Source organism: Triticum dicoccoides, chromosome 5A, assembly GCF_002162155.2.
Source record: "Triticum dicoccoides isolate Atlit2015 ecotype Zavitan chromosome 5A, WEW_v2.0, whole genome shotgun sequence".
NCBI lineage: Eukaryota > Viridiplantae > Streptophyta > Magnoliopsida > Poales > Poaceae > Triticum > Triticum dicoccoides.
Window position 1 is genome coordinate 524,205,063 of NC_041388.1, and position 6,537 is coordinate 524,211,599.

Here is a 6,537-nt window from a genome sequence, read left to right on the forward strand (position 1 = left end):
GATGAGGAAGATCAAGACGAAGGGCATGGTCATGAAGATTAAGATGCCAGAGTAGACGACGATGGACCATCGATGGGTTGTGTGCAGGACCCTCATATTCAAGAGCTGCTTCCCAAGCAGACCGGTAATGCAAGAGCTGCCTCCTGAGAGAAAACCAAGCTAGATCAACTAGAGATAGACGCGGTTACTCCATTGTATTAAGGATGTAGGCCCGAGGATAGCCGCCTGAAATTAACACTCATGGCTCTGAACATGAAGGTAAAACACAAAATGACCATCGCAAGCTTCGACGAGAACATGTCATTCTGGCACGAATGTCTTCCCAAGGGGAACAAGTGCCCGACCAGTTTCGAGGAGGCGAAGAAAATCGTGTGTCCTCTGGATTTACCGCACTGGAAATACCATGTGTGCATGAACGATTGCATCATTTATCGGGACGAGCACGCGGAATCTACCATATGTCCGGTGTGCAGCATCAGTCGATACAAGAAGAGGAAGAAAGCTGCTCGAAAAGTGGTGTGGTACTTTCCGATCACTCCTTGTCTAGAGCGGTATTTCACGGACCCTAAGGTAGCAAAGCTCCTGCGTTGGCAGACGGATAGGGAGGAGAAGAAGCAAGATGATGACGTAAATGATCCGGAGATAAATAAAAAAGACAAGATGCTAAGTCACGCTAAGGATGTGAGCCAGTGGCAAGCGCTGAACATCGAACACCCAGAATTTAGGGATGGTCCAAGGAACACCGTGCAGGGCGCGAGCACCGATGGAGTCAATCCGTTTGGCAGCCAGAGAAGCACACATAGCACCTGGCCTGTGTTTGTGTCGATGTACAACCTTCCCCCCTGGTTGTGCATGAAGAGGAAGTACATTCACATGAGTATGCTAATTGAAGGGCCGAAACAACCAGGGAACGACATCAATCTGTATCTGGGGCTGCTGAAAGAGGAGCTAGACATGCTGTGGAAAACTCCAGCCAATACATGGGACGCCGCAGAGAAAGAATATTTCCCTATGAGAGCCGCACTATTCACGATGGTGTACGACTACCTTGGTTACGGATATGTCGCGGGACAGGTGATCCACGGATTTTTTGCATGCGTCAGGTGCATGGATGACACAACGTATCGCCAGCTAGATAGAGATCCCGGGTCTTCGAAAACCGTGTTCATGGGACATCGAAGGTGGCTTCGCAACAATGACTCATGGAGAAAACGCAAGGATTTGTTCGATGGTGAAACTAAACCCCGAAGAGGCCCGCGTACGAGGAGCGACGAGGAAATAGACGAGCTGTTGAAAAATTGGAAAGATTGCCCACCGCCTGGAAAGAAGCAGAAGGCGCCAGAGTCGAGAAAGAAACGAAAGGCACCCGAGCCGCTGCTGAAGGTATGGAAAACGAGGTCTGTTTTCTGGGACTTGCCGTACTGGAAGATCATCCGTGTGCCTCACAGCCTTGATGTCATGCATATCACAAAGAACATGTGCGAGAGTCTGCTTGGTACCCTGCTCAACATGCCAGAGAGGACCAAATATGGGCCGAAAGCAAGGGCAGACTTGAAATCAATGGGCATCAGGGAGGAGCTTCACGCTAATGATGATGATTATGATGATGATGAGGCGAAGGACATGGAAAGTCCTCGCAAAGGCAAAAAGGCCAAGAATATCAGAAATGACTGCCCTCCCGCGTGCTTCACTCTAAGTCTGGAGGAGATCGAGTAGTTTTTCACCTGCGTCATAGGAGTAAAACTTCCTTACGGTTACGCGGGGAGGATAAGCAGATACCTAGACTCAGGGAAGCAGAACTTTAGTGGGATGAAGTCTCACGGCTGTCATGTGCTGATGACACAGATACTTCAAGTTGCAATCCGTGGGATCATGGACGCGCACGTCCGTGAAACACTATTTTGCTTATGCAACATTTTCGACGTCATCTCTCGGAAGTTGTTTGGCGTGTGGCAACTCAGAAGACTACAGGAAGAGATCGTGGTGATACTATGCGAGCTTAAGATGTACTTCCCGCCCGCATTCTTCGACATTATGGTGCGTCTGCTGGTCCATATCATGGAGGATATCATCCAACTCGGGCCGACGTTCCTGCACAGCATGATGCCGTTCGAAAGGACGAATGGTGTCATCAAAGGATACGTTCGCAACATGTCACGTCCAGAGGCAAGCATAGCCAGGGGCTTTCTAACCGAAGAGTGCATCTCCTACTGCACGAATTATCAAGGCATCGAGAACTCTGTTGGTCCGCCCGTCAACAGGCACCTCGGCAGGCTCGCTGGATGGGGTCACCGCGAGGGTCGCTGTCGGTGTCAAAACCGGTGGATCTTGGGTAGGTGGTCCCGAACTATGCACCTATGGCAGGTGGTAACAGGAGGTAGGGGACACGATGTTATACCCAGGTTCGGGCCCTCTTGATGGAGGTAAAACCCTACGTCCTGCTTGATTTATTCTTGATGATATGAGTATTACAAGAGTTGATCTACCACGAGATCGGAGAGGCTAAACCCTAGAAGCTAGCCTATGGTATGATTGTCTATTGTCCTACAGACTAAAACCCTCCGGTTTATATAGAGTTCCATCCGGACATGAGACGAAGTCTTCAATCTTGTATCTTCATAGTCCAACAGTCCGGCCAAAGGATATAATTAAGCTGTCCGGATACCCCCAAATCCAGGACTCTCTGAGTAGCCCCCGAACTAGGCTTCAATGACGATGAGTCTGGCGCGCAGTGTTGTCTTCGGCATTGCATGGCGGGTTCTTCTCCATATTTCAAATGTTTGTAAAGCAGTGTCCGGTCCCATAAATGTTTGGACCTGTTGGCTTCTGTGCCCAATAAGGGATATCTCCCACGCGTTGAATGAATACGATGCGCCAGGGCGTTTTTACAGGGAAGGCATTCGGGACGCCCTGCCAAACCCGGAGCAACTTGCCAACAAGAGGCACCGAGGCCGGGCAGACCAAAACGGAAGGCGGTCAGGACAGAGACGCGGGCGCAAAGGTATAATAGAAACCCCGCTCCATGGTTGTCGTCTTTCTCGAAATGTCACGATGCCCGTGTTTCTCTAACAGAAAAAACGCTCGCCGGAATATGTCTGACGATGTTGCTAATCACGCTTCCACCAGTCGGGCGCCAGGACCGTACATAGAGGCGGAAGCCAATATGGGGCGGGTGTCGGATAATCCCCCTATAGAGGATGCAGATAGATTATCCGCTACAACTCAGAAGTGGAAAGCGCTATGAATCATAGGCGCCGCCGGGCCGTACACCGTGATGCTTGTTTCTCACCAGAGGAATTTGATGCCTTCAATTCTGGAGAGGCGTCCCTCCGTGCTGCTCAAGATGGTCTAGCCAGAGCCAGGGATCAGTATGTAAAGGATGTACGGGTAAGTAAATCTGACGATTTATATGTATCAGTAGCCCCTGGGACTTGAAACAGTTAGCAGAAATTGATTTAAGGATCATCTTTATTGTGCAGGTTCTTACAGAGAAGAATACTCGGTTGTCACAGGAGCTGGAGGAATGCAAGGCCCAACTGCGGGCTGATGTTGCCGCATTGAAGGAACCGAAAAAGTCCCCTGCTGGTAACATTTAAAGACTGATGGTTACCATATAGTGTGCGGCGTGGCTGCAGATCCAACAATAGATGTTGTAGATGAATCTGGAGGAAATCCGAAGGACCAGCATGTCGTGCGGCAGCTACAGGCTGGCGAACGCGTGCTGACTGAGGTCAGGCGGGAGAAAAACAATCTCCAAGACGCCAATACCAAGCTGAGTGTGGAACTAAAAGACATTAGAGCCCAGCTTGCAGACTCCGAGAAGGAGAATAAGCGGCTTCGACGCGGCATTTTCAGTAAGTACTTCAACAAATCCTTTTGAAGGAGTTCGGCGAAGAAGCCGACTAATAGTGTTATGTCTGTAGGTATGCTGATGGGTCGTCCCGCAGAGGAAATGCCTGGGTCTGCGGGTGAGCTTCTATCCAAGCTATCACAACTGCAGGAACAAGTTCGGCAGGTGATGCAAGGTGTTGGCCAGGCCTTATGGCCATCCGTCTCCTTGCCAGAAGGCGTTGCAGAGCTTACGGAGAAGATCAAGGGAGCACGGCGGCGCTTCCGATTATGGAAGATATTGGCCTACCGTCAAGGTGCCAGGGAAGCCTGGGCCATGGTTAAGACGCGGTATACCAAGGCTGATCCAAATCACATGGCCGAGGTCGGACCTGTGGGCCCCAACGGGAAAGAGATTCCCGTTAGCTTAGTTTATGGGAAAGTAGAATTAGCCGCAAAGTATTCCCAACAGGATTGTAGGCTAGACCGCCTGTTGGATAGTATAGAAGAGGAATTTAATCAATCTGCATGACTATGTAATTAAAGTGACATGTATAATGCCTTCTAGCCGGATTGTAGATCATTTGTCATGGCGGACCTTTTCGCTTCAACCTCAGGACCCGATAGTCCGGTTTCCATCCGAATACCCACTCAGTTATATAAGAACCGGGGTATGCGTGGAGACCAGGCGTAGGGGTCATTAGTGCTTGAACAGAAAAGTGCCCAACTAGTTATGTTATATTACATGGGTAGTAAGAAACATCTTCCAGGGAGAATAGTTCCGTTAAGGGTTCCTTTCCCTGGGAACGCATGCCCTAAAGTGCATGTCCGGACTGTGACACGAAATGCAGGAAAAATATCTGGGGGCACATATGGAAAATAAATAAAAATCATCTTTTGTTCACTGACGGAATATTCCCTTAATAATGCTAGCTTTCGGCTTCACCCTGTCTGAGGTACACATATGGCTGACCCGGCAGTAACAATCGCAGAGGTGTTCCCCTTATGCCCTAGCCGAATTAACGGGAACGTAGGGCATAAATACAAGAGCCAGGCAACCCAGCTTGGCCAAAACTTAAGTCATATCAATGCATATAATGGCGAAAAAGGTACATGCGGAAGTATAACACATGTGCGGGGCATGAGGCCCAGATAAGTAATTAAGCTTCTGTGAAAGAAGCCCCCAGGTATGATGAGCGCGGTTAGCGCATCTATAATGCGCAAGCGAGGCACAAGTTGGCCCTTGAAGGCCTAGAGAAAGAATAAAAGAAAGGAAGAAAGAAAAACAAGACAGATAATGTATATGCAAAAAATGGACAGAGGAAGGGGACGAACATAGAGTCCAACGCTAGGCGTAGAATCTTCGGAGCCTGGCTGCGTTCCATGGGTTCGGCTCGAGTCGATTAGTCGATGCGTCCCGCAGTCGGTAAGCTCCACCGGTCAGAACTTGGTCAATAATGAAGGGACCTTCCCATTTGCTCAAGCCTGTTCTTTTTCTTATCCGGCGGGCATAGAACTAGTTCGCCAACGTATATGTTTTGGCCCGTACTTCTCTGCTTTGGTATCTGCGAGCCTCTTGCTGATAAAATGCGGAACGGGCTTTTGCTACATCGTGCTCCTCCTCCAGGGTGTCCAGACTGTCCTGCCGATCGAGCTCAGCTTCTCTTTCTTCGTACATGTGCACTCGAGGTGAGTCATGAATTATGTCACAGGGCAAGACTGCCTCTAAGCCGTACACCATAAAGAAGGGTGTATATCCGGTACTACGATTCGGCGTGGTCCGTAGCCCCTAGAGTACGGAGTCGAGCTCCTCTACCCAGTGCGTGTTAGACTCCGTTCAGGAACGCACTAATCTGGGTTTAATGCCGCTCATTATAAGACCGTTTGCTCGCTCAACTTGCCCGTTGGTTTGTGGGTGATAGACTCAAGCATAATCGATCTTGATGCCCATTTTGCTGCACCAGAGTTTTACCTCATCGGCCGTGAAGTTGGTGCCGTTGTCAGTGATGATGCTGTGGGGGACGCCATAACGGTGTACGACCCCGGATATGAAGTCTATCACTAGTCCCGATTCGGCTGTTTTAACAGGTTTGGCCTCTATCGATTTGGTGAATTTATCCGTCATGACCAGTAAGTATTTTTTCTTGTGGGTTCCCCCTTAAAGGGGTCCAACCATGTCAGGCCCCCAGACCGCGAAGGGCCACGTAATGGGGATTGTTTGGAGGGCGGTGGGTGGCATGTGGCTTTGATTTGCAAAGAGCTGGCAACCGGCGCAACATTGGAGCAAGTCATGTGCATCTGCCCGGGCCGTTGGCCAATAGAATCCTATACGGAAGGCCTTGCTTACAAGAGCCCAGGCTGCAGCGTGGTGACCGCCGAGTCCGGCGTGAATTTCTGTCAAAAGGTACCGCCCTTCCTCTTTGGAGATGCATCTTTGAATAACTCCAGTAGTGCTTTTTTGTATAATTCTCCCTCATGGACCCTGTAGGCCTTGGATCGCCGCACTATGCAGCATGCCTCATTTTGGTCCTCCGGAAGTTCATGTCTAGTTAGGTAGGCCAGGAATGGTTCTGTCCACGGGGCAGGGACAGCCATTATTACATGGGCGAAGGTGTTATTTTGGTGGCAGAGCCTCCGATTGTGTCAGAGTGTTCGGTATCGGGTATTTTGGCCGGGTTCGGACTATTGTTACCGGTGTCCCCTTCCCAT